This window comes from Bufo bufo, chromosome 4 (assembly GCF_905171765.1).
Source record: "Bufo bufo chromosome 4, aBufBuf1.1, whole genome shotgun sequence".
Classification (NCBI taxonomy): domain Eukaryota; kingdom Metazoa; phylum Chordata; class Amphibia; order Anura; family Bufonidae; genus Bufo; species Bufo bufo.
In genome coordinates this window covers 32,659,204-32,681,224 of record NC_053392.1, presented here as the reverse complement: position 1 = coordinate 32,681,224, position 22,021 = coordinate 32,659,204, and the positions used below count along the sequence as shown (strand labels likewise).

Below are 22,021 nucleotides of genomic sequence, written 5' to 3'. Positions count from 1 at the left end.
CGATCACTGAATTAAGTCTTTTGGAGTAGTTAATCTGCCTAATCTCGCCCTAACATCGCAGCAGCAACCTCTCCCTACGCTTGTATCAGCAGAGTGACGTGCAGCGCTACGTGACCCAAGCTTATATAGAGGCTGGGTCACATGCTGCACTGGCCAATCACAGCCATGCCAATAGTAGGCATGGCTGTGATGGCCTCTTGGGGCAAGTAGTATGACGCTTGTTGATTGGCTGCTTTGCAGCCTTTCAAAAATCGCCAAGAAAGCGCCGAACACCGAACCCGAACCCGGACTTTTACGAAAATGTTCGGGTTCGTGTCCGTGTCACGGACACCCCAAAATTCGGTACGAACCCGAACTATACAGTTCGGGTTCGCTCATCCCTAACTGTCACATTTAGGCCACAAATTCGGCTTTGTGCTTATCGAGGTGAAAAAACCCTCTGATATACTGCACATCTGGGATTAGACATGCATAAGTGACTGTCACATTTAGGCCAGAAATACGGCTTTTTGGTTACTGGGATGAAAAAACCCTCTAATATACTGCACATCTTGGATTAGACGTGCATAAATTACTGTGAAATTTAGGCCACAGATATGGCTTTTGCATACTGGAGTTAAAAAACCTCTGATTTACTGCACATATGGGATTAGAGGTGCATAATTTACTGTGAAATTTAGGCCACAAATACCGCTGTCATATAGAGTTTAAAAAAAAAATTTTGAGTGCAACACCCTACATCAGGTTTTTTATTGGCGGTTAATTATTTTTAACAGACTTAACCATTTTTACTTTGCTTGGTGAACGCTAACTATGAGGCAAACATCTAATAAGGGACACGGTCATGGTCGTGGTGGTGGTGTTGGTGGAGCCTCTGGTGCAGGGAGAGGATGTGGCCCTTCTGCCACAGCTACACGTCCTACTGAACCTACTACTTGAAGTTCCAGTAGCCGCCAGAATCTACAGCGATATTTGGTCGGGCCTAATGCCGTTCTAAGGATGGTATGGCCTGAGCAAGTACAGGCGCTAGTCAATTGGGTGTCCGACAGTGGATCCAGCACGTTCACATTATCTCCCACCCTGTCTTCTGCAGAAAGCGCACAGGTGGCGCCTGAAACCCATGCCCATCAGTCTGTCACATCACCCCCATGCATATCGGGGAATCTGTCTGAGCCTCAAGTCATGCAGCAGTCTCTTATGCTGTTTGAAGACTCTGCTGGCAGGGTTTCCCAAGGGCATCCACTAGCCCTTCCCCAGGGGTGGAAGACATAGAATGCACTGACGCACAACCACTTATGTTTCCTGATGAGGACATGGGAATACCACCTCAGCACGTCTCTGATGATGACGAAACACAGGTGCCAACTGCTGCGTCTTTCTGCAGTGAGGAAGACTGGGTGGAAGACGATGCAGGGGACGATGAGATCCTAGACCCCACATGGAATGCAGGTCGTGCCACTGACTTTCAGAGTTCGGAGGAAGAGGCAGTGATGAGACCGAGCCAACAGCATAGCAAAAGAGGGAGCAGGGTGCAAAAGCAGAGTAGCAATCGCCAAAATAGTTTGCCTGCTACTGGCCACCGTCACCAGTGACCGAGCAAACCAATGGCAGCTTCAAGGAGTTCCCTGGCATGGCACTTCTTCACACAATGTGCTGACGACAAGACCCGAGTGGTTTGCACGCTGTGCCATCAGAGCCTGAAACGAGGCATTAACGTTCTGAACCTTAGCACAACCTGCATGACCAGGCATCTACATGCGAGACACGGGCTGCAGTGGAGTAAGCACCTTCAAAACCAAGAAAGGGCTCAGGCCCCTCCTGCTCCCTTCTCTGCTGCTGCCTCGGCCTCTTCCTCCACCTCTGGAGGAATGTTGGCACCTTCCGCCCAGCAAACAGAGGATGTGCCACCGACAACACCACCTCCGTCACCAAGCATCTCCACCATGTCACACGGAAGCGTTCAGTTCTCCATCTCACAAACCTTTGAGAGAAAGCGTAAATTCCCACCTAGCCACCCTCGAACCCTGGCCCTGAATGCCAGCATTTTTAAACTACTGGCCTTTGAAATGCTGTCATTCAGGCTGGTGGAGAGGGACAGCTTCAAACAGCTCATGTCGCTTGCTGTCCCACAGTACGTCGTTCCCAGCCACCACTACTTCTCCAGGAGAACCGTGCCCTCCGAGCACAACCAAGTATCCGATAAAATCAAGTGTGCACTGCGCAACGCCATTTGTGGCAAGGTCCATCTAACCACAGATACGTGGACCAGTAAGCACGGCCAGGGACGCTATATCTCCCTAACTGCACACTGGGTAAATGTAGTGGCGGCTGGGCCCCAGGCGGAGAGCTGTTTGGCGCACGTCCTTCCGACGCCAAGGATCGCGCATCATCATTATTTGCCTTCTGTTGCCTCCTCTTCCTTCTCGTTTTCCTCCTCCTCTTCTACCACCTCCTCATCCGGTCAGCGACAGACCTTCACCACCAACTTCAGCACAGCCAGGGGTAAACGTCAGCAGGCCATTCTGAAACTGATGTGTTTGGGGGACAGGCCCCACACCACGCAGGAGTTGTGGCGGGGTATAGAATAACAGACCGACGAGTGGTTGCTGCCAGTGAGCCTCAAGCCCGGCCTGGAGGTGTGCGATAATGGGCGAAATCTCGTTGCAGCTCCTGGACTAGCCGGTTTGCCGCACATCCCTTGCCTGGCGCATGTACTGAATTTGGTGGTGCAGAAATTCATTCACAACTACCCCAACATGCATAAAGTGCGGGTCGTCTGTGCTCGCTTACGGCGTTCTCATCCTGCCGCCGCTCGGCTGTCTGCTCTACAGTGTAACTTCGGCCTTCCCGCTCATATGCGACGTGCCCACCAGGTGGAACTCCACCTTGCACATGCTGTCCAGACTGTGCGAGCAGCAGCAGGACATAGTGGAGTTTAAGCTGCAGCACGCACGGGTGAGTCGCACTGCGGAAAAGCACCACTTCACCACCAATGACTGGGCCTCCATGCTAGACCTGTGTGCCCTGTTGCGCTGTTTCGAGTACTCCACCAACATGGCCAGTGGCGATGACGCCGTTATCAGCGTTACAATACCACTTCTATGTCTCACTGAGAAAACACTTAGGGCGATGATAGAAGAGGATGTGGCCCAGGACGAGGAGGAAGAGGGGTCATCTCTAACACTTTCAGGCCAGTATTTTAGAAGTGGCTCAGAGGGAGGTTGTTTGCAACAGCAGAGGCCAGGTACAAATTTGGCCAGCCAGGGCCCACTACTGGAGGACATAGAAACATAGAATGTGTCGGCAGATAAGAACCATTTGGCCCATCTAGTCTGCCCAATATAATGAATACTATGGATAGCCCCTGGCCCTATCTTATATGAAGGATGGCCTTATGCCTATCCCATGCATGCTTAAACTCCTTCACTGTATTTGCAGCTACCACTTCAGCAGGAAGGCTATTCCATGCATCCACTACTCTCTCAGTAAAGTAATACTTCCTGATATTACTTTTAAAACTTTGCCCCTCTAATTTAAAACTATGTCCTCTTGTAGCAGTTTTTCTTCTTTTAAATATGCTCTCCTCTTTTACCTTGTTGATTCCCTTTATGTATTTAAAAGTTTCTATCATATCCCCTCTGTCTCGTCTTTCTTCCAAGCTATACATGTTAAGGTCCTTTAATCTTTCCTGGTAAGTTTTATCCTGCAATCCATGTACCAGTTTAGTAGCTCTTCTCTGAACTCTCTCCAAAGTATCAATATCCTTCTGGAGATATGGTCTCCAGTACTGCGCACAATACTCCAAATGAGGTCTCACTAGTGTTCTGTAGAGCGGCATGAGCACCTCCCTCTTCCTACTGGTAATGCCTCTCCCTATACACCCAAGCATTCTGATAGCATTTCCTGCTGCTCTTGACGTTGTCCTGCTCTTTAACTCTTCTGAAATAATGACCCCTAAATCCCTTTCTTAGATACTGAGGTTAGGATTGTATCACTGATTTTATATTCTGCTCTTGGGTTTTTACGCCGCAGGTGCATTATCTTGCACTTATCAACATTAAATTTTAGTTGCCAGATTTTTGACCATTCCTCTAGTTTTCCTAAATCCTTTTCCATTTGGTGTATCCCTCCAGGAACACCAACCCTGTTACAAATCTTTGTGTCATCAGCAAAAAGACACACCTTACCATCGAGGCCTTGTGCAATTTTGCTGATAAAGATATTAAACAATATGGGTCCCAGAACAGATCCCTGAGGTACCCCACTGGTAACAAGTCCTTGGTCTGAATATACTCCATTGACTACAACCCTCTGTTGCCTGTCCCTCAGCCACTGCCTAATCCATTCAACAATATGGGAGTCCAAGCCCAAAGACTGCAATTTATTGATAAGCCTTCTATGTGGGACAGTATCAAAAGCCTTACTGAAGTCTAGATAAGCGATGTCTACTGCACCTCCTCCATCTATTATTTTAGTCACCCAATCAAAAAAATCAATAAGATTAGTTTGACATGATCTCCCTGAAGTAAACCCATGCTGTTTTTCATCTTTCAATCCATGGGATTTTAGATGTTCCACAATCCTCTCCTTAAGTATGGTTTCCATTAATTTCCCCACTATTGATGTCAGGCTTACTGGCCTATAGTTGCCTGATTCCTCCCTACTACCTTTCTTGTGAATGGGCACAACATTTGCTAATTTCCAATCTTCTGGGACGACTCCTGTTGCCAGTGATTGGTTAAATAAATCTGTTAATGGTTTTGCTAGTTCACCGCTGAGCTCTTTTAATAGCTTTGGGTGTATCCCATCAGGCCCCTGTGACTTATTTATATTCATTTTAGACAGCTGACTTAGAACTTCTTCCTCTGTAAAGACACATGCATCAAAAGATTCATTAGTCTTCTTTCCTAACTGAGGTCCTTTTCCTTCATTTTCCTTTGTAAAAACTGAACAGAAGTATTCATTGAGGCAGTCAGCTAGTTATTTATCTTCTTCCATATACCTTCCTTCTTTTGTTTTTAATTTGGTAATTCCTTGTTTTAGTTTCCTTTTTTCATTTATGTATCTGAAGAATGCCTTATCGCCTTTTTTCCTTGACTGAGCTAATTTCTCTTCTGCCTGTGCTTTAGAAGCTCTTATAACTTGTTTGGTGAGGACGAGGAGGAGGAGGATGGGGATGAAGCATGTTCACAGCGGGGTGGCACCCAACGCAGCTCGGGCCCATCACTTGTGCGTGGCTGGGGGGATATGGAGGACGCAGACGATACGCCTCCCACAGAGGACAGCTTGTCCTTACCACTGGGCAGCCTGGCACACATGAGCGACTACATGCTGCAGTGCCTGCGCAACGACAGCAGAGTTGCCCACATTTTAACGTGTGCTGACTACTGGGTGGCCACCCTGCTGGATCCCCGTTACAAAGACAATGTGCCATCCTTAATTCACTCACTGGAGCGTGATCAGAAGATGCGCGACTACAGGCGCATGCTGGTAGACGCGCTCCTGAGAGCATTCCCGAATGACGCCGGGGGACAAGTGGAAGCACAAGATGAAGACAGGGGAGGAGTAAGAGGTCAACAACGCAGCTGTGTCAGCGCCAGCACCTCAGAAGGCAGGGTTAGCATGGCCGACATGTGGAAAAGCTTTGTCACCTCGCCGCAAAAACAACCGGCCCCAACTGCTGATATGGAGCGTGTTAGCAGAAGGCAGCATTTGAACAACATGGTGGAACAGTACCTGTGCACACGCCTACATGTACTGACTGATGGTTCTGCCCCATTCAACTTCTCCTTCTCCAAATTGTCCATATGGCCAGAGCTTGCCTGTATGCCTTGGAGGTGCTGGCCTGCCCTGCAGCCAGTGTACTCTCTGAACGTGGACAAGCTCACGTTCATTAAAATGAACCAGGCTTGGATCCCACAAGACTTGTCTGTACCTTGTGCAGAATAGACATTTATATCACCATCAAACATACATTCTTGTACTCAAGTCAAGTGCAATGATTCTTTGTTTTATTTTATTTTTTATTTGTCCCAATATTTTGGGGGCTACCTACCCCAATAAAAAAAATAAAAAAACATTGTTGGCTACCTCCTCCTCCTCCATTGCTGCCTCCACCTACAACACCACATTCACCGCCTCCTCAACCTCCGACTCCATATCCACCTCCTTCTCTGAGTTGCAGGTTAATAATTTGTAATTTTTAGTTATTTTATTTTAAGTTATTTCCCTATCCACATTTGTTTGCAGAGCAGTTGTCATGCTCTTAAGCACATTTTACTTCCCTCTAGCCTTTTCAAGGATTATTTTAGAGCCATTTTAATGCAAAAAAGTGCCAATTTTAGTGCCCTAAATTTTACCATTTTTGGTGTATACAAACCCCTGCTGTGCCTGGGTGACAGGGGCCTAAATCTCTCAAAATCCTCTGTTCTATTGCTGGGTGACAAGAACCCCCTTTTGCCGTGAATGAACCCCTGCTGTGCCTGGGTGACAGGGGCCTAAATCTCTCAAAATCCTCTGTTTTATTGCTGGGTGACAAAAAAAAACTTTTGCCGTGAATGAACCCCTGCTCTGCATTGCTGACAGGGGCCTAAATTTAGTGAAAACATCTGTTACTGATCGAAAGATGCACGACTACAAGCGCAAGCTGATGATAGCATTCCCACCTGACAGCGGGGGCACAGTAGAAGCACAAGGCGAAGGCAGAGGAGTAGGAAGAGGTCGCCAACGCAGCTGGGGCACCACCAGCACCTGAGAAGGCAGGGTTAGCATGGCCGAAATGTGGAAAAGCTTTGTCAGCCTTGGAGGTGCTGTCCTGCCCTGCAGCCAGTGTATAGTGTGAACGTGTGTTTAGCACGGCAGAGAGCATTATCACAGGCCGCAGCCAATGTGGACAAGCTTACGTTTATTAAAATGAACCAGGCATGGATCCCACAGGACTTGTCCGTACCTTGTGCAGAATAGACATTTATTCCAGCCTCAACCATCCATTCTTGTACTCAAGTGCACTTATTCTTTGTTTTATTTTGTTATATGTCCCAATATCTTGGGGGATACCCCAATTTAAAAATAAAAAATAACACAAATCAGTGTTGGCTACCTATTCCTCCTTCACCGCCGCTTCCACCTACACCGCCACGTCAACCTTCCCCCGCCACATCCATCCATCCACCGCCTCCTTAACGTCCTACTCCTAGATCCAGATTGTTATTTTTAATTTTTCTGTATTTTATGTTATTTTAAGTCATTTCACTATCCACATTTGTTTGCAGAACAGTTGCCATGTTCTTAATCACATTTTGATGCCTTTTTCAACCCTCTAGCCCAGTGGTCCCCAACCTTTTTTGCACCAAGGACCAGTTTCATACAAGTCAATTTTCCCGGGGACCGGGTGGGTTCTGGGGCGGGGCTTATGGGGTGGGCGGGGCTTAGGGGTGGGCGTGGCTTAGGGGTGGGCGGGGTTGATTGATTCACGTGCATGACAAAACACAAGGTGCATGTTAAAATATATAACACTATGTAACGAATACACTTATTATTTAAATGTGACTCAACTCACCATAATGCTGAATCAGTGGGAGCACTGGGCTTGCTTCCGTGCAACAAGACAGTTCCATCTAGGGGTGATGGGCGACAATGACACCCGAAGTGTGTTCCTTATGTCCAGTCTACTCCGTAATCTTGTTTTGGTTGCTGTTACTGCAGAAAACCCTGCTTCACAAAGATAGGATGTTGGAAATGGCAGCAGAGTCTTCAGCGCTTTTGTGGAGATCTCAGGATTTTCTAACTTGACTTTAATCCAGAACGTTGCGAGATTTGACGTCTCAAACATACTTTTCAGGCCGCCATCATTTGCAATCTCAAGCAGTTGGTCTTTTTCTAGCACGGACAAAGTTGCCTCACCAGGCTTGTTCACAAATGGGTCACGGATCCATTCCTTCCTGGTTCGAGGGTCTTGTGTGGTTGGAAAATAACGCTCAAACTCTTTTAAAAGCTGAGATAGGTGAGCGTGCAGCAATTGGGAGAATGAAGGTACAGGCTCGGTCTCTTCCAAAATCCCTGCTAATGTTAGAAACATGTCAAATATTCCTATTTTGACTCGCCGTCCCCACAATTCCAGTTTCGCTTTGAATGCAGCCACTTTATCTGCCAACTTGAAGACAGTTGTCATTCTCCCCTGAAGTGACAGATTGAGGTCATTGAGCAAGTTGAATATGTCACACAAGTAAGCAAGTTTTAAAACCCACTCTTTACTACTGAAATGTGCAGCAAGTGGTGATTCTTTTTCTAAAAGAAATCTATGAAGCGGCTCTCGTAACTCAAAAACTCTTGCCAGAGATCTACCTCTAGAAAGCCACCTCACTTCTGTATGTAACAAAAGACGTTTGTGCTCAGTGTCCATCTCCTCACAGAGCTGCTCGAACAGACGAGAGTTAAGGGCATGTACTTTGATGTAATTTATTACCTTAATCACATCTTTCAAAACGCTGTCAAGTTCGGGTGACATTTTTCGGCTAGCCAGCATTTCTCTATGGATGACACAGTGCGTAGACTCACATTCAGGCGCAACCTCCTTGACCCGAGTAGTTAAACCAGAAAGCCGTCCAGTCATGGCAGCGGCTCCATCTGTGCATACACCGACACAAAATGACCAGTTTAGTTTTCCTGTTATGTAATCATCCAAGGACTTGAATAGCTCAGCAGCTGTGGTGTTGGTTGTCAACAATAATGCACATAACATATCCTCATGCACATCCTCCTGAAATATATATCGCACAAAGACAAGCATTATTGCCTTGTTGTCAACGTCAGTAGACTCATCAACTTGAATCGCGTACCACGGTGACTCATTAATCCTCTCTAACAATTGTACCACAATGTCCTCTGCTATTTCATCAATTCGTCTAGTTATGGTGCTAGCCGAAAGAGGAACCTGTGCTATCTTTTTAACTGCAGCCTCTCCTAAAAGCTCACGGCAGATGTCCTTAGCGGCAGGCAGGATCAACTCTTCACCAATAGTAAAGGGCTTCTTAGCCTTGGCAATGCGGTTAGCCACTAAGAATGATGCTTTCAGTGCAGACACATTTGATGATGAGGTGGTCTTCAGTAATTGCTTCTGTCCTTCATATTCATGTTTTTTTCTTTCAAAAAACTTCAAAGCCTTGTCTTTTGATGCAGGGTGCTTGGTCTCTAAGTGGCGAAGGAGTTTTGAAGGCTTCATGGCCTCGTTGGATAGTCGTTCGCCACATATTACACACAGCGGGTTTGGGGCATGTGAATCACCTGTTGCGATGAAGCCGTAATTTAAGTAGGACTCTTGGTATTTTCTTTTAAATGCAGCTTTCTTTTTTTTTGCTGCTGTCTCATCTGCTGTCTTATCTGCTGTCTTATCTGCTGTCTCATCTGCTGTCTCATCTGCTGTCTTATCTGCTGTCTTATCATTGGATCTTTCTCCCTTTTTAAAGAAACTCTGCAGCAATGTTTGCTTTTTACTCATTTTACAAGGGTTAATAGCTTGTGGCTTTATTTTATCTGTGCGTGGAGTGCACAAGTGAGAAATTAAATTCTGTCCACTTGTTACTAATCTTCCCCTGAATATAGCTGTTTCTTTTTCGTGCCTAGTATGTATACACAAGTTCAACTGCACTATTCTTGTTCTCCTATTTGTCGCATGGCCCTAATAAATCCTGCAATTAAGAATTTATTTTATTGGAGAACCACCACATATGGATATTCACATACTGCTGTAACATTTTGGGCAACAGTGAATACGCCCTTTGTCAAGCTGTGATTGGCATGTAGCATAGTATATGTATAGGCAGCGCCGTATATTGAAAAATCTGTAATTCTAGGTTCAGGGAGGAAGATACTTCATCCCTTTTCAGTGGATGTTGAATTCGCTCTAGCTGAGACACCGTACAATTGCTGGGGACCTCTTCCCAGCCAGGGAGAAGATGAGCTGTTCTTGCGAGACTAGGTCATTCTTGCAAGAACAGCTCATCTTCTCACTGGCTTTGAAGAGGTCCCCAGCAATTGTACGGCATCTCAGCTAGACTAGAGCGAATACAACGGCCACTGAGCAGGGATGAAGTCTTCTCTAATACCAGAATTTTGAGTTTGATACCAAAAAAAGTATTACAACACCAATTTAACATGCAAAAAAAATAAAAAATACTCACACGTTAACCACATGTTGCATGGGATAAACGTGAGTATTTTTTTATTTTTACTTTTTGCAAAGTATCAATTGACCATTATGCGAGGATGTACTTGATGGGGTCACTTACTATCAATGTGAAGCAAATAGAGGTCTAAATGGATAAAGCCTCATATTAATAGTAACACCAGCAAGTACTTCCTGACATAATGGACATTGAGCAGCATGGGGTTAATGTGTGGGTTGGTGTTGGTACTACAGTATGATAAGGTTACTGGCTATTAATGTGAGACACATGGAGTCTAAATTAATGAAACCATGTGCCACATATTAATAGCAACCTCGTCAAGTAGTACCCCGCTTAACATAATGGACAACATGGGGTTAATGGCATCAGGTACATGCTGGAGTAACTTGCTGTTAATATGAGGCACATTGCTTTATCAAGTTGGACATGCAAGTGCCTCACATTAACACTAAGTAACCTCATTATGTGTACCTCACATTAATGGTTAACCCAATGTTGCCCATTATTTGATGAGGTGATTAGAGGCCACTTACTTTTAATCTGAGGTACATGGGGGTACTAATGTAATAACACCATGTACCTTAGATTAATAATAGGTGACCCCATCTGTGGGACAGTGTGTGGGTACCTGCGCTTTTCAGATCACTAATGGCTGGGGACTGGACAGTGGCGGATCCAGAGCCTGGTCTCGGGATGGGCACTTCCATATTGTTTTGTGGCGGCGGACAGAAAATAATGTGGTGCTTATAGAACAGACTATTTTATTTAACCTGTGTGAGCAGAAGAAATGCTCTGTCTATAACTAAGGACTATCAGGGTATATTACAGGGCGTATTATAACTGAGGAGGGGTATCAGGGGACATTATACATATACAGGGGGTAATATAACTGAGGGGTATCAGGGTACATTATACAGTGGTAAAATAACTGAGGGGGTATCAGGGTAAATTATACAAGGGGTAATATAGCTGAGGAGTATCAGGGGACATTTTACAGGGCTAATATAACTGAGGGCTATCAGGGACATTATACAGGGGTAATATATAAGTTATATTATGACTGTATAATGTCCCCTGATACCCCTCAGCTATATTAACCCCAGTATAATGTCCCATGATATCCCTCAGTTATATTACCACTGTATAATGTACCCTGATACCCCTCAGCTATATTAACCCCAGTATAATGTCCCATGATACCCCTCAGTTATATTACCACTGTATAATGTACCCTGATACTCCTCAGTTATATAACTGAGGAGTAGGGTACATTATACAGTGGGGTAATATAACTGAGCTGAGAAGGGGTGCAGGTACTTTATATGTGTAGTGCGTACTACTGTATTATAACTTCTACTTATAGGGTCTCAGCTAGGCACCTGGAGTCACGGATTTTGAAGGACTATTGCTGGTTTTCTGGCACCGTACTGCCAGCCCAGATGTTGTAGCTGCTCACATGAAGGTCCTGCTGATTCACTCTGGTCAGGGACGTCCTCTCACATATTCAGGTGCCCTATAATGTGAACATGGGGTGTCTTAACTTAACCACCTCCCGACCGCCTAACGCACGGATGCGTCCGGAAGGTGGTTGATTCATTCCTCCTGGACGCATCCGTGCGTCATCTCGCGAGACGCGAGATTTCGGTCAGAGCCGGCCTGCGCATGCGCATCGCGGGTCGGCAAAAGTTAAAGAACAAGTTCGTCACCAGCCTGCCAGCAACGATCATTGGCTGGCAGGCTGGCGATTTTCAAAAAATCCAATCACAAGCCATATAACAGATCATATTAGTAAATATGATCTGTTATATGGCTTCTCTGCTCCTGTGCTGGTCCTTTTCGTCGGTTGGATCCAGCAGAGGAGCAGACTGAACTGTGAGTACACCAACACTACACCTTAGCCCCTGATCACCCCCCTGCACCCCAATTAACCCTTTGATCACCCCTTTGATCGCCCCTGTCAATCACTAGTGAAAGGAAAAAAAGTGATCAGTGTAAACTGTCACTTATTTTTTTTCACTGGTATTGACTGTTAGGTTTTAGGGATAGTTTAGGCCCCTTGGTTAGGTAGTTTAGCGTGAGTTAGCGCCCAGCCCACCGCACCGCAGTCACTTATTCGCTGTTTAGCGTATCGCTAATCAGCATTTGTACTTTTATAGTATCTGTAAGTGATCAAAACTGATCACGGTCAGATCTATAATTGTATTAGTGTCACCTTAGCTCGCCCTCCACCCAAAACGCAGTGTTTGCCCGATCAGGCCTGATCGGTCGCCCACACGTGCGTTCACCCACGCCCCCCCGCCGCAGTGACAAAAAATATATATTTTTTGATCACTGCACATTCACTTTACACGCGATGCGGCGATAAAAAAAAACAGTTTTGATATTTTTTAGCAACCGCAGCGGCCTCCGGTACTTCGCTAGCCTCCCCTTTGTAAGACAGGTTTGCTTTTTTTCTTGGGTAGTCTCAGGGAATACCCCTAAATTTAGTAGTCCAAAATGTCAAACAGGGGGTATTCTTCTGAAGAGGCCTACAGGATTCTGACCCAGTCGGATGAGGAGTGGGAACCCTCATCTGACGAATCTAGCGGGTCAGAATATGAACCTGTAGAAAGCAGTGGCTCTCTGACCCAAAGTTCGGACGAGGAGGTGGAGGTCCCTGATAGCATCAGGCGTACCCGGCCCAGTGTCGCTAGACCACAGGTTACGCAGGATCCGCTTCAAGAGCAGCAGAGTGGGGCTGTCGCTGCCGGATCACGTGGTGAGGCATACACCAGCAGCGCAGCCCTTCCTGGACCTAGTACCAGCACTGCCGTACAACATGGTGAAGTAGCGAGCACCAGAAGGGCAGTTGAAGCTGGTACGGTGGCACGTGCAGTAGTTACCCCGTCGCAGCCACCGCACAGACAGGCCCGTAGAGCCCCTAGAATCCCTGAGGTGCTGACCATTAGTTCCCCCTTTCACCGCCCAGTCTGGAGTTCGGGTTGAGACGGCTCATATCGGTTCGGCCCTGGGATTTTTTGAGCTGTTCTTGACTGCGGAGCTCTTAGACTTAGTTGTGGCAGAAACAAACCGGTATGCCACACAATTTATAACCGCAAACCCGGGAAGCTTTTATGCCCAGCCTTTCTGGTGGAAACCAGTCCAAGTTTCCGAAATTAAAATTTTTCTGGGCCTTCTCCTCAACATGGGTCTAACTAAAAAGCATGAATTGCGGTCATATTGGTCCACGAACCCAATTCATCACATGCCCATGTTCTCTGCTGCTATGTCCAGGACACGATTTGAGACCATCCTGCGTTTTCTGCATTTTAGCGACAACACCACCTCCCGTCCCAGAGGCCACCCAGCTTTTGACCACAAAATTTAGCCCCTCATAGACCATTTCAACCAGAAATTTGCAGATTTGTATACCCCCGAGCAAAACATCTGCATAGACGAGTCCCTAATACATTTTACCCGGCGCCTTGGCTTCAAACAATACATCCCAAGCAAGCGTGCCCGGTATGGGGTCAAATTGTATAAGCTCTGTGAAAGGGCCACAGGCTATACCCACAAATTTCATGTCTATGAGGGAAAAGATCAGACCCTGGAGCCGGTCGGTTGCCCTGACTACCTGGGGAGCAGTGGGAAGACAGTCTGGGACTTGGTGTCACCCTTATTCGGCAAGGGGTACCATCTTTATGTGGACAATTTCTACACAAGTGTGGCCCTCTTTAGGCATTTGTTTCTAGAACGGATTTGCGCCTGTGGCACCGTGCGACCTAGTCGCCGGGGCTTCCCCCAACGGCTCGTTACCACCCGTCTTGCAAGGGGGGAGAGGGCTGCCTTGTGTAACGAAGAACTACTCGCGGTGAAATGGAGAGACAAGCTCTCCTCCATTCACGCAGACACGACAATCCAAATTGAGCGAGCAACCCGTGTCATTGAAAAGCCCCTCTCAGTCCACGACTATAATTTGCTCATGGGAGGGGTGGACTTCAATGACCAGATGTTGTCTCCGTATTTAGTTTCCCGCAGAACCAGACGCTGTTATAAGAAGGTGTCTGTATATTTGATTCAATTGGCTCTGTATAATAGTTTTGTTCTCTACAGTAAGGCTGGGAGAACACGATCCTTCCTCAAATTCCAGGAAGAGATCATCGAGAACCTCCTGTATCCAGAAGGTTCCGTGGCCCCATCCACCAGTGTAGTTAGCCGTCTACACGAGCGACATTTCCCCAATGTCGTTGCTGGTACCTCAACCCAACCGTCACCCCGAAAAAGATGTCGTGTCTGTAGCAGGAGTGGAATAAGGCGTGACACCCACTATTTCTGTCCTGACTGTCCTGACCACCCTGCCCTATGCTTAGGAGAGTGTTTCCGGAAGTACCACACACAGGTACACCTAGCATAGGGATCACATCTCACCAAGACAGGCACACAGGGCTATTAGGGCCCATTCACTCACAGCTGCTGCAAACGTCTCCTTTCACATGGAACAAAGTGCATAACGTACTTCGCCACATCTTTGGGCGATTTGCGCTTTGCACATTGACCCATGGGGAAGGAGAGGTTTGTTCTATAAAGGTAAAAAAAAAACAAAACAAAAAAACACCAGTAAGCAAAAAGGTTAATGTTCAGTTCAAAAAGTTAAAGTTTATATGTTCTCTTCCAAAGTCAATAAAATTATTGTGTTGCGGCCTGTTTTTTTTTTTTTTTTTTTTTTTTTCCTTCCAGGTGGACCAACCGATCGACTAGCTGCAGCACTGATGTGCATTCTGACAGAAGCATTGCGCTGCTGTCAGATTACACGCAAGTCGGTGTATGAGGCGCTGCAAGACGAGATTTCTCCTCTGCAGTAAAAGATACGTTTGCCGAGGCATATGAGCTGAGGAGGTGGCGGTGTTCCTATGCTTTGTCAAACACTTTGTATATAAAAAAAAATAAAAAAATCCCGGCAATGATTTATTCATCCACATCGATTGATGTGAATGGAGAAATCTGGTTTGCCAGGGCATACGAGCTAAGTGGGTATGGATGTTGGGCGGAGCTCCTATGTCCTGGCAGACGCCTTTCCCCTCCTTTTTTTTTTTGGCAGAGATTTTTTCATCCACATTGATCGATGCGAATGAAGAAATCTGTGCCGTTCATTTTTTTCTTTCAGCCTAGAGGCTGAACGGAAAAAAAAAAATCTCATTACCCGTATGCTCAATATAAGGAGAATAGAAACATAGAAACATAGAAACATGTTTCTATGTTTCTATTCTCTATTAATAGCAGAAACTCCTAATGCTGGCCATACATGTAATGATTGTGGAGACCCTCAAATGCCAGGGCAGTACAAACACCCCACAAATAACACCATTTTGGAAAGAAGACACCCCAAGGTATTCGCTGAGGGGCATATTGAGTCCATGAAAGATTGAAATTTTTGTCCCAAGTTAGCGGAAAGGGAGACTTTGTGAGAAAAAAAATCAAAAAAATCAATTTCCGCTAACTTGTGCCAAAATTATTTTTTTTTCTATGAACTCGCCATGCCCCTCATTGAATACCTTGGGGTGTCTTCTTTCCAAAATGGGGTCACATGTGGGGTATTTATACTGCCCTGGCATTTTAGGGGCCCCAAAGCGTGAGAAGAAGTCTGGTATCCAAATGTCTAAAAATGCCCTCCTAAAAGGAATTTGGGCCCCTTTGCCCACCTAGGCTGCAAAAAAGTGTCACACATGTGGTATCTCCGTATTCAGGAGAAGTTGGGGAATGTGTTTTGGGGTGTCATTTTACATATACCCATGCTGGGTGAGAGAAATATCTATAAAAAAATGGGAAAAGTTGTCTTTTGCCAAGATATTTCTCTCACCCAGCATGGGTATATGTAAAATGACACCCCAAAACACATTCCCCAACTCCTCCTGAATACGGAGATACCACATGTGTGACACTTTTTTGCAGCCTAGGTGGGCAAAGGGGCCCACATTCCAAAGAGCACCTTTCGGATTTCACACGTCATTTACCTACTTACAATGTAGAGGTTGTTTGGACGGCACTCCTTTACCAGTGGTCCGGTGCTCAGCGGTAGACAGTCAGTATATAATGAATATTAAACCGCGGCACTCGAATTGAGTAGTAAATTATTTTTTAATCCATCCACAAAAATGAGACTTAAGGCCAACGTTTCGGTCTCATCCCGAGACCTTGTTCACGGCCTGGAAGCAGGAAACGCTAAAAGCCATCCTCCACACCAGACGTTTCCTGCTTCCAGGCCGTGAACAAGGTCTCGGGATGAGACCGAAACGTTGGCCTTAAGTCTCATTTTTGTGGATGGATTAAAAAATAATTTACTACTCAATTCGAGTGCCGCGGTTTAATATTCATTATTTACCTACTTACCACACATTTGGGCCCCTAGAATGCCAGGGCAGTATAACTACCCCACAAGTGACCCCATTTTGGAAAGAAGACACCCCAAGGTATTCCGTGAGGGGCATGGCGAGTTCCTAGAATTTTTTATTTTTTGTCACAAGTTAGTGGAAAATGATGATTTTTTTTTTTTTTTTTTTTTTCATACAAAGTCTATACAAAGTCTCATATTCCACTAACTTGTGACAAAAAATAAAAACTTCCATGAACTCACTATGCCCATCAGCGAATACCTTGGGGTGTCTTCTTTCCAAAATGGGGTCACTTGTGGGGTAGTTATACTGCCCTGGCATTCTAGGGGCCCAAATGTGTGGTAAGGAGTTTGAAATCAAATTCTGTAAAAAATGACCAGTGAAATCCGAAAGGTGCTCTTTGGAATATGGGCCCCTTTGCCCACCTAGGCTGCAAAAAAGTGTCACACATCTGGTATCTCCGTATTCAGGAGAAGTTGGGCAATGTGTTTTGGGGTGTCATTTTACATATACCCATGCTGGGTGAGAGAAATATCTTGGCAAAAGACAACTTTTCCCATTTTTTTATACAAAGTTGGCATTTGACCAAGATATTTATCTCACCCAGCATGGGTATATGTAAAATGACACCCCAAAACACATTCCCCAACTTCTCCTGAATACGGAGATACCACATGTGTGACACTTTTTTGCAGCCTAGGTGGGCAAAGGGGCCCACATTCCAAAGAGCACCTTTCGGATTTCACAGGTCATTTACCTACTTACCACACATTTGGGCCCCTAGAATGCCAGGGCAGTATAACTACCGCACAAGTGACCCCATTTTGGAAAGAAGACACCCCAAGGTATTCCGTGAGGGGCATGGCGAGTTCCTAGAATTTTTTATTTTTTGTCACAAGTTAGTGGAAAATGATGATTTTTATTATTATTTTTTTTTTCATACAAAGTCTATACAAAGTCTCATATTCCACTAACTTGTGACAAAAAATAAAAACTTCCATGAACTCACTATGCCCATCAGCGAATACCTTGGGGTGTCTTCTTTCCAAAATGGGGTCACTTGTGGGGTAGTTATACTGCCCTGGCATTCTAGGGGCCCAAATGTGTGGTAAGGAGTTTGAAATCAAATTCTGTAAAAAATGACCAGTGAAATCCGAAAGGTGCTCTTTGGAATATGGGCCCCTTTGCCCACCTAGGCTGCAAAAAAGTGTCACACATCTGGTATCTCCGTATTCAGGAGAAGTTGGGCAATGTGTTTTGGGGTGTCATTTTACATATACCCATGCTGGGTGAGAGAAATATCTTGGCAAAAGACAACTTTTCCCATTTTTTTATACAAAGTTGGCATTTGACCAAGATATTTATCTCACCCAGCATGGGTATATGTAAAATGACACCCCAAAACACATTCCCCAACTTCTCCTGAATACGGAGATACCACATGTGTGACACTTTTTTGCAGCCTAGGTGGGCAAAGGGGCCCACATTCCAAAGAGCACCTTTCGGATTTCACCGGCCATTTATTACAGAATTTGATTTCAAACTCCTTACCACACATTTGGGCCCCTAGAATGCCAGGGCAGTATAACTACCCCACAAGTGACCCAATTTTGGAAAGAAGACACCCCAAGGTATTCGCTGATGGGCATAGTGAGTTCATAGAAGTTTTTATTTTTTGTCACAAGTTAGTGGAATATGAGACTTTGTAAGAAAAAAAAAAAAAGAAAAAAAAAAATCATCATTTTCCGCTAACTTGTGACAAAAAATAAAAAGTTCTATGAACTCACTATGCCTATCAGCGAATACCTTAGGGTGTCTACTTTCCGAAATGGGGTCATTTGTGGGGTGTTTGTACTGTCTGGGCATTGTAGAACCTCAGGAAACATGATAGGTGCTCAGAAAGTCAGAGCTGCTTCAAAAATCGGAAATTCACATTTTTGTACCATAGTTTGTAAACGCTATAACTTTTACCCAAACCATTTTTTTTTTACCCAAACATTTTTTTTTTATCAAAGACATGTAGAACAATAAATTTAGAGCAAAATTTATATATGGATCTTGTTTTTTTTTGCAAAATTTTACAACTGAAAGTGAAAAATGTCATTTTTTTGCAAAAAAATCGTTAAATTTCGATTAATAACAAAAAAAGTAAAAATGTCAGCAGCAATGAAATACCACCAAATGAAAGCTCTATTAGTGAGAAGAAAAGGAGGTAAAATTCATTTGGGTGGTAAGTTGCATGACCGAGCAATAAACGGTGAAAGTAGTGTAGGTCAGAAGTGTAAAAAGTGGCCTGGTCTTTCAGGGTGTTTAAGCTATGGGGGCTGAGGTGGTTAAGGAAGCGAATCAATGCAATATGTTACTGCAAAATGCAATTAAACTGCGCCGTAATAATACAGCATAGTGGTATAGCTAGCAGGGTCACAGATGCAAGCAGGACCACCAGGAAAACAGATATTAGCCCTTTCAATGCTTTTGATCACCCAGGATGCTAACGCTAACACCTGTACTTCCCTAGAGAGGCTATATATATATAAATCACACATCAAAAGTAGGGCAGCACTCTGTAAAGTGGGTGCCAGCGGTAACCCCTCAATTCTGGGTGGTAGACAAATTGCAAAAATCCACAGCACTCCTTAAAAGTGAAAAAATTTGCTATTTATTCACACATGTCAGACAGCAACGTTTCGGTTCTCTCTCAGAACCTTTTCCAAGCCAAGTGTTGAAGGCTTGAAAAAGGTTCTGAGAGAGAACCGAAACGTTGCTGTATGACATGTGTGAATAAATAGCACATTTTTTCACTTTTAAGGAGTGCTGTGGATTTTTGCAATATATATATATATATATATCAAAAAGATGGCAGGGCAGCACTCCTCACTTCAAGTGATGCAAATGATTAAGGTGCCAGCGTTTTCCCTTGGGTCCTGGGGTCCAAACACAATCCAAATAAATGTAACGCAGCAATCCTTAGATAAAAAGTGGAAAAATACCAAATTTATTCAACACATGTTGATACAAGTAACGCTTCAGCTCTCTCACAGAGCCATTATCACTTGGCTTGATAATGGCTCTGTGAGAGAGCTGAAACGTTGCCTGTATCAACATGTGTTGAATAAATTTGGTATTTTTCCACTTTTTATCTAAGAAGGAGTGCTGCGTTACATTTATTTGGAAAAAAAGAATATATATATATATATTATATATTAACCCTGTGACTGCCTTACTCCACCAGGGATGCAGACAATAAGCTTCACTTGCATGCTGTTTATTGCAGTTTGCCTGAATGCTGGATGTTCTGTGGCCCTTTGTATCTGGCTACTTAGAGCTTATTATTGGCCATGATGACACCACCACCCTCACCTAACTTAGCAGGCACGCGGGACGGCACTCAGTATCTTCAGGCAGGCTCTTCTTTCTTCCTCTGCCTCCCAGACGGGACTACTCCCTCTCCTGTCCTGGCTCACCTCGCACGGCTATGCCACCGCTCCAGCTCCGCCACCCTATGTGCAGTAAACGGGACATGTTCTAGTTTTATTCTGACAGCCTTTTGCCGTGCCTCGCTGGAACTCTGCCCTCATTATAGTCAATGGGGACAGAGCAGCAGTCTGGGGGCACGCGGTCAACTTCACAATAGGGAGCAGCAGTTGGTCATGATGACACCACCACCCTCACCTAACTTAGCAGGCACGCGAGACGGCACTCAGTATCTTCAGGCAGGCTCTTCTTTCTTCCTCTGCCTCCCAGACGGGACTACTCCCTCTCCTGTCCTGGCTCACCTCGCACGGCTATGCCACCGCTCCAGCTCCGCCACCCTATGTGCAGTAAACGGGACATGTTCTAGTTTTATTCTGACAGCCTTTTGACGTGCCTCGCTGGAACTCTGCCCTCATTATAGTCAATGGGGACAGAGCAGCAGTCTGGGGGCACGCGGTCAACTTCACAATAGGGAGCAGCAGTTGGTCATGATGACACCACCACCCTCACCTAACTTAGCAGGCACGCGAGACGGCACTCAGTATCTTCAGGCAGGCTCTTCTTTCTTCCTCTGCCTCCCAGACGGGACTACTCCCTCTCCTGTCCTGGCTCACCTCGCACGGCTATGCCACCGCTCCAGCTCCGCCACCCTATGTGCAGTAAACAGGACATGTTCTAGTTTTATTCTGACAGCCTTTTGACGTGCCTCGCTGGAACTCTGCCCTCATTATAGTCAATGGGGACAGAGCAGCAGTCTGGGGGCAAGCGGTCAACTTCACAATAGGGAGCAGCAGTTGATCATGATGACACCACCACCCTCACCTAACTTAGCAGGCACGCGGGACGGCACTCAGTATCTTCAGGCAGGCTCTTCTTTCTTCCTCTGCCTCCCAGACGGGACTACTCCATCTCCTGTCCTGGCTCACCTCGCACGGCTATGCCACCGATCCAGCTCCGCCACCCTATGTGCAGTAAACAGGACATGTTCTAGTTTTATTCTGACAGCCTTTTGCCGTGCCTCGCTGGAACTCTGCCCTCATTATAGTCAATGGGGACAGAGCAGCAGTCTGGGGGCATGCGGTCAACTTCACAATAGGGAGCAGCAGTTGGTCATGATGACACCACCACCCTCACCTAACTTAGCAGGCACGCGAGACGGCACTCAGTATCTTCAGGCAGGCTCTTCTTTCTTCCTCTGCCTCCCAGACGGGACTACTCCCTCTCCTGTCCTGGCTCACCTCGCACGGCTATGCCACCGCTCCAGCTCCGCCACCCTATGTGCAGTAAACAGGACATGTTCTAGTTTTATTCTGACAGCCTTTTGACGTGCCTCGCTGGAACTCTGCCCTCATTATAGTCAATGGGGACAGAGCAGCAGTCTGGGGGCACGCGGTCAACTTCACAATAGGGAGCAGCAGTTGGTCATGATGACACCACCACCCTCACCTAACTTAGCAGGCACGCGAGACGGCACTCAGTATCTTCAGGCAGGCTCTTCTTTCTTCCTCTGCCTCCCAGACGGGACTACTCCCTCTCCTGTCCTGGCTCACCTCGCACGGCTATGCCACCGCTCCAGCTCCGCCACCCTATGTGCAGTAAACGGGACATGTTCTAGTTTTATTCTGACCGCCGGGCCGGTCCTGGGTAGGGGACCGTCGCATTAGGGTACTTTCACACTTGCGTTTTTCTTTTCCGGCATAGAGTTCCGTCCTAGGGGCTCAATGCCGGTGTTCTGCCACTTTTCTATACCCGGACAAAAGTCTATACCCGGAAGTGATGTAGCTGCACCGGAAGTCACGTGGACGCGTTGGAATCAGCTGGAGGAGGGGGTGTGCGCGCTGCGCAAGCGCATTCGGCTAAAGTATGTTAATCTGGCAGAACGCCCCTGCATTTTCCCAGCCCTCCATTTCTTTACTATCAATGGCGGCATAGAGTTCGTTTTAGCAAATGCCGAGCGCAGTGAGGCCGAGCCTGATGCGTGGCGAGAGAAGCGAG

The 22,021-nt window shown here is 45.9% G+C and overlaps 1 long non-coding RNA gene across 2 annotated transcripts; it reads right to left on the bottom strand.

Annotated features, from left to right (window-relative positions):
- Positions 1-11,458: 11,458 nt before the first annotated feature.
- On the bottom strand, positions 11,459-20,672 carry LOC120997114. 2 transcript variants are annotated; one of them, XR_005778093.1, is made up of 3 exons: positions 20,537-20,672; positions 20,225-20,364; positions 11,459-11,697 (listed from the first exon to the last, which is right to left on the bottom strand). It is a non-coding gene; the product is annotated as an uncharacterized LOC120997114 (long non-coding RNA). The 2 variants fall into 2 exon arrangements; XR_005778092.1 differs by lacking the exon at positions 11,459-11,697 and adding an exon at positions 19,855-20,052.
- Between the last annotated feature and the right edge of the window lie 1,349 nt (positions 20,673-22,021).